Genomic DNA, 12,431 nt, shown 5'->3' on the forward strand with positions numbered 1-12,431 from the left:
TTCTGCATTTAGAAGAACCATTCCTAGATGTGAAGGATGTGTGATGATGATGTGCAGGAATGTCCATTCACCTCTAACCTTCTTCCATTTTATGCAACACAGTGTACAGATGGATATCTTCTCTGCTTAAGATTGAAGAGAAAGCAATATCCTGTTCCTAGTGGAGGTGCATGCATGTCACTAATGCTCTTTACTAGCTCAGACAGATCTACTGAAAGGAAATTGTTAGGATTGATATGACTTGTGCTTCTGGTATGTTAAAGAAATTTTGTCTGCACCTATGAAGCTACTTCATTGTTGTGCTTTTTAATTCTCTGCTAGAGCTGATCAGGGAAAATGGTGTACGTGAATTAATTACATAAGATCTACTATATGTGATACTATGGATGTGACCAACCCTTGTAAAGTTATAGGTTGAAATGGACTGCTAGGGTTCCTTAATTATCATAGTAAAGAAATAATATTTAATGAAAAATCAGATACAGAGAAATGCAATATTAACATCAAATAAGGTAAACACTTAAGTACATGTAGATGTAAGAAAACTGAACTATATTAATTCAGTTTCTTCCACATTTTGACAGTGTTATACACTTGTTACAATAACAGTGTTTTATGGGCACTGACATTGCAGCCCTTTAGCAGTCCTCGGGTTCCCATCTACTAGTGCAAGGATCTATTACTTCAGGTTGTGACATCAGTAGTGTCAGCCTTCTCAAAGTATTATACACTTTTTTCTTTATGGTGATATCTCTCCTCTACTTCTTACTTGCATGTTACCTATAGCAGATATGCAGATATTATACAGTGATAGCATCACTCAGGTAAGAGGGCTTTATGGTGGTGGGCTTTGTCTCTTCACTCTGCCTTTTTGCAACACACCACAACTGTATCTCCTGTTAGAGAACTACATAAGTTAAGGTTTGGGTAGTTTGTGCTTGAAATGATAAAGGTAGGGTGGGACTGAATATAAAAATGTGCAATATTTTAAATATGTGCTATTTTGTAGATATATTCAGTATTGTACACGTGCTCCACTCCATCATTCTATACCTATGATTGTGCCTACTTCCTTCCTTTCACCAAAGCTCCTTTGAAGTCAGCTAAGAAGGCTGACATATGTGTTAGGACTCGGTGCCCTGCATGCATTCAAGTCTACTTCCATGTTTTGCTCCCATTTACTTTCACACTAAGTTTCTGACTCACTTCAAATAAATAGTATTGATGTAAGATTAAATTTTTATATATTGTGCTGGCATATTTAAATTTCAGTTTTAAAATAATGCAAATTAGAAGTTAATGCTTATTTAGGAATTGGGTGCATTAAATAATTTTCATGATACACTATGAGGCAGCCTACCACCCTTTCTCTTTCCTGATCCATGTTTACCATTCCCTAAGATTATTATTTGCATGTTGTTTAGTCCTTTTAAAGAACAGTACTTCAAGTCATGTGAGATTGTCATTAAACATTTCAGCAGACCTGTAGTATCTTGTGCAGTAGTTGTGATGAAACATGCCACATTTATGTGAAGCGTTATGTAGTCACTTTAACTTCTCTTTACTGTTAAGAATATAGCTATCTTTACATCTTGCCAAGCATAGAAAATCCCAGATAATCACTAGCATGTAACAGATAAACTAGTCATCAGTATGCTATGTCAGTTTTATCAGAAAAGAATCCAATTGTAGACTTTCAGTATTTTAGTGAAGTTCACTAGAGACAGAGATTTCACATTATTCATCCTAAGGTTATCATAGCTGACACACTAATGATAATGCTACTATACAAACATATACAGAGCACATAAATAACAGCTTAGGTTAGAAGTGAACTCTTGTGATATACAATATAAGATAGACATACACTGTGCAAGGTTTTGGTGCCAAATCTAATTTGGAGCTCTGATTTATAATCGAGCCCTCTCCAGATCAGTATTTCTTGACCTTTCATTGTCAGGACTCCTTCAGTCAAGTTTAACCAGTTAAACATCCTCCTCATTCTTTACCAAAGACTGCTGTTGCTTCAGTAATACTTAGTAATACTGCAACTTAAAAATGGAGAAAATGTGTAGGCACTATGCTGTAATACTACTTTCAGAAAAAAAGAAAAAAAAGAAAAAAAAGAAACCACTCATGTCAGTATTGTTTGTGCCCTGCAGTCATCTAACTTCATGCAGTAATCCATGCCAGACAGCCATCCACTTCATAAGGGGATAGCAAGGAAACATATTGAGATGATTGTTACCACAGCATGTCTAGATGGCAAAGATTTATGTGATTATATCAGAATAAACTGGTGGTCAGTGGCTATTAGCTGTTCCATAAAACTACAATATGATTCACCATTTACTTTAAGGAATAAATTTACAAGTGTTGCGCTGCAAATTAGGAAACCTTTCCCGTTATCCCTGAACCTCAGTTGCATTACCTGTCAGGGAGGCTAGCACTGCAGGTTAAGAAATGTTGATCTGGACTGTAGTTACTGATGACAGCTCTGTTGAAACAAGTTGGAAGGTTGGAAAAGCACAAAGCCACTCCTGTGATATGTATGTAATACTGCATCAAGACACAGTGTCTCATGGTATATTTTTCTTTGACTTGATATAATAAGAGCGTAGAAGTCATAATGGAACTATTAAACAATATTTTTTGTATATATATATATATATATATATATATATATATATATATATATATATATATATATATATATATATATATATATATATATATATATATATATATATATATATATATATATATATATATATATATACACACACACACACACACACACACACAATGGAACCTGGACTTATGAGTGCCTCAATTTATGAGTTTTTTGAGGTATGAGCTGTTACTTGAATGATTTTTTGCTTTGAGTTGTGAGCCAAAATCCGAGCTACAAGCAAGCTTCAGCTACGCCACAGCTTGTTGGCACAGTGAGTGCCGCAACATCTGCCCAGCATTTCTCATCTCACCCATTCACTTCACGTGTTTTTATACATTTGTTATTTATAAATGCATTTTCTTACAGTAAACTCTCGATATAGCAAACGCATATGGGGAGAGAAGGCAAGACAGACAAAGAGAGAGAGAGATGAACTGTGGATATGTAACAACTAGTTAGTAACCCTGACAATAGCTGATGATTTGACCCTCTCCTTCCCCCCCCTCTCTCTCTCTCTCTCTCTCTCTCTCTCTCTCTCTCTCTCTCTCTCTCTCTCTCTCTCTCTCTCTCTCTCTCTCTCTCTCTCTCTCTCTCTCTCTGAGATAAGTTAACACATATATATGCACACACACACAAATCTGGGACTATGATTAGACCAAAGCTGGAATATGCTGAATTAGTGTGGTCTTTCCACAAGAACAAACATGTCAAAAAACTAGAAAGGATACAAAGGATGTCAACAAAGATAGTTCCAGAACTGAAAAAATTAACATATGGAGACAGGTTAAAGGAAATGAATCTGCCAACATTGGAACAAAGAAGAGAAAGGGGAGACTTAACACTAATTTATAAATTGTGGAATAGAATGGAAAAAATTGATAATGAGAAACAACTGCTAAGAGACGTAGGAAATACCAGATACACACAAAGCCACAGCAAAAACAGTAAGAAAAGGAAGTAGCTTGAGTAACAAAGAAATATAGTTTCTCACTGAGAAATATAGAAGTTTGGAACAAGCTCAGTGAGAATGTAGTATCAGCAACAAGTGTGCACAGCTTCAAGGAAAAACTGGACAAGGGTAGATAAGGAGATGGGACCACACGAGCATAGCTCAGGCCCTGTAAATTACAACTAGGTTAATAGAGAGAGAGAGAGAGTGTTGTGGTTGTGTCTCAGCTAGTGACCTTGATGATGGCTGATGACACAATTCACTCTCTTTCCCTCTCAGATAAGTTAACAGAGAAAGAGAGAGAGAGAGAGAGGGAGAGATATGTCATTGATCATTGTCAAGGTCACTTACTGGCTGTCACACAGGTACAATTCATCTCTTTATCTCTAACATGCAGTTGATTGTGTGTCAGCCAACTCTCCCACATTTTAAGACCTAGGATGTTCACAAAATAAAGAAAGCATTTGATAATTTTGAAATATGTTGTAATATGTGAACAGTTTTATAAAATAAAATGAGTGTTTAATAGCCTTAAAGGGGTCGTTACATTAGAAATTCAGTAAACACAGGTTCATTATATCAACAGTTCACTGTATTTAAAAATGTAACAAAAAAAATTAGGGTGTTTTTGGGGGACTGGAATGGGCTAATGGCATTTCAGTTCACTTCAGTGGGGAAAATTTATTTTTGACAAGCAAACTGAGCTCTGTGACGAAATGAATTAAACTCATAAGTCAAGGTACCACCATATATATATATATATATATATATATATATATATATATATATATATATATATATATATATATATATATATATATATATATATATCAGTCTTTAAGAAACATAAGCTTTGAAAGAGCCCATTTGATCAGCTATAGATTTTTTTCCAAATAAATTAAGATGCATTGACTAAAACTGAACTATAAAGTTGTTCATTAAAGATACATGATGTTACATTGAAGGCTGCCAACTAGTCATGGTATATAAATAAGATCTATCTAGAGGAAAGAATCAAATCCTGTATTCATAATGTATTTCACACCTGTGTTGTGGAACAGAAGCAGGTCTTAGTGATGAAGGCAGTGGTAGGACATGATTTGGTCTTGTAGTCACTCTTCTGTTTCTGGATTGTCTTCAAGAAAATTCTAAGTATGCATAATGCTTGTACAGAAAATTTATACCTTATGTTTAGGCTCTCCATTTCTTCTTCCAGTGCCAACAAAATTTTATATTTAACATTTCGGGGAATGCTTGCATTGCATTATGAAGAAATGGCTTGTGAGTTTGCTCTACTGTAATGTTGGTCTAGGGAAAAACTGATGACTGGGCTCTGTATATTGTGAATTACAGGTACATAAAGCAATCACCAACTACATTAGTAATAAGAAAATTATATAAATGATGTTCAGAATGCAACATCCACTTTACCAAGCTATGAAGCATTTAGTGATGCAGTGTGTGTTGCATATGTCTGTCACTAAAGCTAATTTTATGTAATGGATGCATACATAAATACATATACATATGATGATGCCTTAACAGTGAATGTAGTATTGTTGCTGAAAGAGTCAAATCTAATTATAATTTCAGTGCCATCATTAAATTTTTATATATATATATATATATATATATATATATATATATATATATATATATATATATATATATATATATATATATATATATATATATATATATATATGGTTTTACCTTAGAACATGAAAATATAAAGACAATGAGCACAAATAATGTAGGACTGGCTGTGTGATGGGCACATGAGGCCGGACGGTCAATTCTTTGTTTCATATATACCTTATAAATACTAACCTAAATTTCTTGTGCTGAGTTCTCATTTTTGGTTGACTTATCTAATCTTTCTGCTGATTACAAAAGAAATCCTGTATAATGATCAAGAAGTCTGTTCCCTTGTGATACATGTAATTTGTTAAGCTGTTTCATCAACTGGTAATTTTGTCACCTGAGGGCACATAAACATTGTAACACTCCCAGTGACTGATGCCTTCACTCATTTATTGATCTACATATTCATATCTTGTTTTGAAGCATGCAGCAAATTTACTTTATTCCTACCTACCAGGACTGCTAATTAATTGTAAAATACCAGTTTCTGTACAATCTGGTTCATAATAATTAAGGGTTTTGGAAGAAATACAGCACTAGTTTGGTGGACATTTCATAACAAGATGGGATTATGTAAGCCATTCAACAAGTGAGAGCATCAATCAGTCACTGTTAGTGTTACTGCATTTGCAAGTCCTCAGGTGGCATGACAAAAGTTGGTAAGATTATACAGAGTGCTTGAATTTTTAGTGTCAGTGCTATCTATGTTCCCATCTGGATATGTTTTTCCTGATTATATTTTGTCTCATTCATCTTTGTCTTTTCATTTTCAAAACATCACAAAGGAATGAAACTTACTAAATCTAGTTGTTCCAAAGCAATTAAATCAACTGAAAATGTAGATAAAAGTAGCCAAAGATAAAAATATATATTTTTGTCAATGTTAACAAAGAAAATATGGTTCTTTACCTAATTCGTCCCTAATTTTGTGCCCAACTGCAGTGTGTACAAAAAATGATAATAATAATAATAATAATAATAATTATATTGTCATGTATAGATGATTCTGCCAATGTGAGGATCAGTCAAATAAAGGCTGACAATTTTGGAAGTGAAAGCAGATCTGTGTAGATGTAAATAAGGTGATGACAGTCATTGAGTGAAGCAAAGATAATATATGAGTAAATCAGCCAATGTGTTTTAATGTAATACCACTTGCACTCTTTATCATGCATGTTTTTTTTTTTTTTTTACTTTCTCCAGGAGGTGGGTATGGGAGGGAATTTCCTTCATGTGCCAGTCTTTGCATGTTCCAGTTCTCTTTTTAATGCTCCCTCTCTCAAGCATTTACATACTCACAATTACATACCACAGTAATCTCCTGCCTTGAAAACACAGAAACTGCTCTGAGTTTGGGATATGAAAGACTCCGTATGGACACAGTGCAAGTATGGCACTTTACCAACAAGACCAAGATAACCACCAAGACTTGAGTAAATTTTGGTTGGCCTTGACTGTCCTGTCACTACAGAATTATAAAGAAATAGCCCATACAGAGCCTTGAATCTAAACTAGATTGTTTGTCCCTAACTCTACCCAAGAATATACCTAAGTATAGAAGTAAGATGACTGCTACAGATTTTCCTCAGTCTAAATAGAATCCTGTGATGCAAGTCCAGAGGAGATATCTGACAGCAAAAGAAATTATCAAATAGTTAAACCCTTAAAGCAAAGTTAGCTATACTGAGTGCTGTCACAGTTGTGAGAAGGCTTCACCTATTGGTGACTGCTGGCAATTATGTGCAAGGTCTGTCCAGAAAGTATCCAGCCATATACAATTTCAAGAAATGCTTCTAAACTAGGACAATGGCACCCTACTCTCCTTCAAAATAGTCTCCTTCGGACCTCACACACTTCTCCCAGCGTCTCTTCAACCCATGACTCATCTCTGGTTATTACTTGTTTTAGGAAATCTGAGTCATTTATAGCAGCTTGAAGCATGTCCTGTGAAGTTTTAGCACAAAATTCCTTCTGCTCATGGGTCAGGAGAGACTTTTGCCACCATGTGTGTCATGCCAAGATCTTCCATCAAAATCTCTGAAACACTTGTTTGCGGGATACCAAGATCATCTTCTAATTCTTGGACTGTCAATCGCTGATTTTTATTGATTGCAGTCTTCACATGTTCAAAATTTTCAGGTGTTCTGCTTGTTGAAGGCCTTCCAGAACATGGATCACTTTCGACAGATTCTCAGCCTTCTTTGAAGTGTTTGTACCACATCTTTATCTGTGCTTCACTCAATGAATCATCCTGGAATGGCTTCTTAATCATTCAAATAGTTTCCGCTGACAAACGTTCAAGTTTGCAACAAAACTTTACACAGATTCTCCTATCTACTCTCTCAGTTATTCTCAATGCAATGGTCAAACAGTACACACTTTCACTCAACTGTGTCTGGCCAGTAACTGGGAGTAAGGCTGCTCACGCATGTGCAGTAGGGTCTTCTGTCAGTATCCACCAACTTCTGTTAGGACTGCGCCACCAGTTCTGCTGGTTATTGGCTGGATACTCTCTGGACAGATTTCATATATGCTACAGTGGTATTCACTTTTTTAGTGCAGAATAGAGGTAGATCAAGGACAAAAATAATTTTAAGAAAAAGCCCACTAATTTTCTTGCAAAATAAAGAAAAGAGAATTCCAAAGGGAGAACCTTGCTACTCTACTCTTAAAGTTGCAGAAAGTGGGAAATATGGAGAGTTCCTGAATTTACCAGTAAATGACTCTTGAAGAGTTGACTCTTGAGTCATGGGGGTATACTGAATAGTGGTGGGAATGAGTAGAAAGTCTTATGCAGTGAGGCTGAAGGAAGGGGTAAGTCATACAATTAACAAGTTCTGAAAAGCAGCCAGCATGAAGACAAATGTAGAATGCAACAAGAGATGCAACAGCGGCAAAGTGAAAGAGGATAAAGAGGATATCTGAGGAAGGATGTCAGTGAGATGAAAAACTTTGATTCAAGATGAACTGTGTGAGTAAAGGCCCCATATGTAACAGACAGCCAGACACACTCCATACAAGGGTGAATAATGTGAATAAGTAAATAAATTAAAAGAAAAAACTGGCAAAGATGGAAGACTTCCAGCTCAGAAGCTACTATAGCAATATATATATATATATATATATATATATATATATATATATATATATATATATATATATATATATATATATATATATATACAGTAAAATCCCTCTCATCCAGCATTCGAGTATCCGGCAGCTTCAAGTATCCGGCACATTTTTCCCCGAGCCTTAAAATCAATAAAAAATCAATGTGTACTCGTAAAATCGATTAAAATTCCCACACGAGGCATACTTTATCCTCTCGCCACCAGAGCGCACTGCTTCACACCACTTGCAGCCCACTGCACTGTGTTTACTCAGTGACTCAGTCCCACGTGTGCACTGTTTATCGCCTGATGCCTTCATCATGCCTAAAGTTGTAGAAAAGAGGAAGCATGTTGTGCTTACACTTAAGCAGCTGATCAGATCAGCTGCTGATTAAGATCAGCTGATCTTTGTTATGGTAAGATGCGTGAGTGTAGGGTGGTGATTGTGGACATAATTTCACTTCTATTCAAGTATCCGGCAATATTCAAGGATCCGGCATGTCGGCAGTCCCGTTGATGCCGGATAAGAGGGATTTTACTGTATATATATATATATATATATATATATATATATATATATATATATATATATATATATATATATATATATATATATATATATATATATATATATATATATATATATATATTGTTACAACCTGGTTCAGCCCCCTTCACAGCTGCCACTACACTTGGCTCAGCTTTCCCTAAACTAGCTCCTGGTTTAGTGTAGGGCACAAACAAAGCAAATCCAAGAACCTACTGGTCACTAACAGCTATCAAGTCTCTATAGGTCATCACCCTGTTTAGCCCATCAACAGGGAAGGGAGTAATACAATCACCAATAACTCACAAGCTGAGAAAGGATCACAAATCATGTGCTAGGGGGCTCAGCCAGGACAAAGGGCATGCAGGTATGAGGCTCATAATATTCTGTGGACCACCTTCCCATAAGAGATGGGCCACCCACACCCACAGAATATTATATCCCTCCTAGAGAACAGCCTATTTGTAGTCTCTCGGAAGACAGGCAATCACCCTTGATAATTCTAGTGAAGCTAGAACAGACACCTGCAATCCAGCAGAGTATAATGAATATCCTCTGGTTCCTGAGCTTTCAGAGGTAAGCTTGGGATCCCACTCACCTTTAGTGGCACCAAAAACACTTGGAACACAGGTACCCAACAACTGACAGGTCCAAAATGGTCAAATGACCACTTTCAGACCATCAATATGTCACAAGATGCCAACACAGACAGCTGTGAGTAGAGCTGATAGGCTAGAGTATTCCCCATAGTTATCAGGGTGCAGCAGATTCCAGCAGGAGAAAAGCTTCTAATATATAATTCCCTGCAGGACTTCCCACCAGATCTGAACCTCTCTCTCTCTCTCTCTCTCTCTCTCTCTCTCTCTCTCTCTCTCTCTCTCTCTCTCTCTCTCTCTCTCGCTTTGACATGTCCTGCCCTGTCAAAGCCCAGAAACTGACTGACTCATGGGAACAGACTTCGCCTTGGCCTTCCAAATGCTGGGCAGCTACTCACATGGTGTGGGGGAGGGGAAAGAACAGGGGAAGGGATGGGGAGGGAGAGACCAACCCACATGGCCCTTCCCACTGGCAAGCACTTTGCTCAACTTGCCCAGAAAAATTACTTTCTTAAATTTGGTGTGGGGGTTATCAGAGGGGCTGGGTAGAATTTAACAATTTTATAGGGAAGGGCAATTTCCCTACTACATCATGTATTGAACTCAACTCAGGGATGGGGGGGGGAGGAAATGGGCAAAATTTTTGATGGGAAAAAGATTAAGTAGGAGTGTGCTGGATTTAATATAAAATTAGGAAGCATGGGTAGGGACTATTGTGCATCAGACATCACTATTCTTTCTACCTATTCATCTTTTCATCTTCTCATCTTAATATTCTTTCTCACTCCTATGGTGTCACTCATAACACATCCCCCTTTAAATGAAAACATTTTGCAAGTTACAGAACTTATAAAATATTTAGGCATATGACAAATGAACTTGCAACTCTAAACTATTGAATATACAACTTGCAACATACTGAGGGGCACACAAGTTACAACTTTACAAAGAACACTATGATGCCATCACAGCAACAGAGACAAAAATGGCTACAACTCAACCCTTCTCCAGAACACCCTATATAGCTGCTTCCTCCTCCTCCTCCTCCTACTCCTCCCATGAGACTTGTCTCTGGTTTTTATCGAAGACCTGCGATGTTGGTGTGAAGAAGTACTCATGTATGGAGTCATGTTTATAGCATCTTTCCTCCAGCAGTTGTGGTTGCTCCAATTTCTGTGACTCTTTGTCTTTTCTCTTCCTTCTCTTACTCTTTCCTCTACTTGTTCAACTACTCCACCCACTCTCACCTCTCCTGCTTCCTCTGCTACACAGCCTACTCCTTCTTCTATCACTTCTTCTCACAACACAAAACATAAGAGCCACAAAGCAATGGCAATGACAACCCTGCATCCTCAAGACACTCAGCTCACCCACCAGACTCTGTGACACTCTGGAACACCACCAAGCATCACACTTTTTTTGCCAAACAACTCCTTTTGGGCCACCAGTCAAGACCAACTTCCTGTCCTCTCCAATTCTCTGCACTGGAGAACACACTACATCCTCTACCAAGCCTTGGCTGCCCACATTTTCACTCAGCTTTGCCCACTCATGGCTCCTCAGAGCCCCCATATCACACCCATAAAATGAACAAACTAAAAAGGCCACATCCACAGCAAAAATAAGAGGAGCCTCCTGCCCACTCTTTCTTAAATAAAACAATTCTTCCCAAGTGTGACATGACCAAGCCTATTTCTAACTGCCAGCACAATAATGCTATTATTCTTCACTCCTCCCCCAACCACTCAGTGACACAAGAGTCATCACAAGCTAATGGCTGCCCCTTTCCAGGAAACAGCACACCCATTCCCACACACAGAGCAAAAACTCTCACACTTGGCAATCCCAACACAACAATCCCCAGCTCCAACTCAAGCCTGGGCAATGTGCAAATGGGCCAACTCAGAAGATCCCAGCTGCTGCTCACACATGCAGCTCATACTCAACAAGCTCAACTCTTTGTTGCTTTGAGAAGGACAGCATCCATCATGACATACTATGCTACCTGAACCCAGCACCTGACACTCAACAATGACTTGGCCACATGAAACCCCAGCAACACTGCGGGTGCTTCCTGAAAGGCAAGCAACTCCTCATCACCAGAAGCTTCACCCAACACTGTCTCTTGACACCACACCATGATGCCAATATCAGCCACAACACTCTCACAAGTTCCACAGGAAGGAGGAATTGGGCCAACAACATCTCCTGCAACCCTCATGGAAGGGGAAATAATACCAGCCATAACACAAGGGAGATGGGCCCCAGACAGGAGATAATCAGGCTTGCTCGCTTGACCAACACAGAAACACACAACCAGTGTGGCCACAGCTGACCACCAAAGCTGCTGTAAACATTGCCAATTTAACCCAACTCCAAATCAGCTAAACACTAGGCCTCTACGTGCTATCTACACACATGCCTCTTTAACTGCAGATGGCACAACAAAATAGAGCATCAAACCTCTGTCCTCCTCTCTCTGCCAGCTATCCTGGAAATTGTTACTCCCCACTAACTCCACCTTACCCTCTTATTCCTTCCTATCCTCTCTTGCCTTGGCAAGAAGTGGAGCAACACCTCCCTGAGAGGCAGAATCATCCTATGGTATGCTGGCAGCAGTATTATTGGCTATTTGAAGGGGTGGTGGTGTGAGCTAACACCCACCAATTCTGGTCTCAGTGGGGGAACAGCCTGCTTCCTACCTCCAGTACACTTCGCAGGGGAGGAAACTCTACCTCCTCAGCAGAGTTAGGAGTCTCCCCACCCTCAGCAGTGACCCCTAATATACCAGGCACATCATACCAGCGCTCGGACTGAGTACAAGTGCCCACAGCCTCCACACCAGGTGACAACTCTGCCTAGTATCGCCTCTGAGATACTTTGTAAGGTGAGGCAAGCCAGCAAACAA

The sequence above is a fragment of the Scylla paramamosain genome, chromosome 2 (assembly GCF_035594125.1).
Source record: "Scylla paramamosain isolate STU-SP2022 chromosome 2, ASM3559412v1, whole genome shotgun sequence".
Taxonomy (NCBI): domain Eukaryota; kingdom Metazoa; phylum Arthropoda; class Malacostraca; order Decapoda; family Portunidae; genus Scylla; species Scylla paramamosain.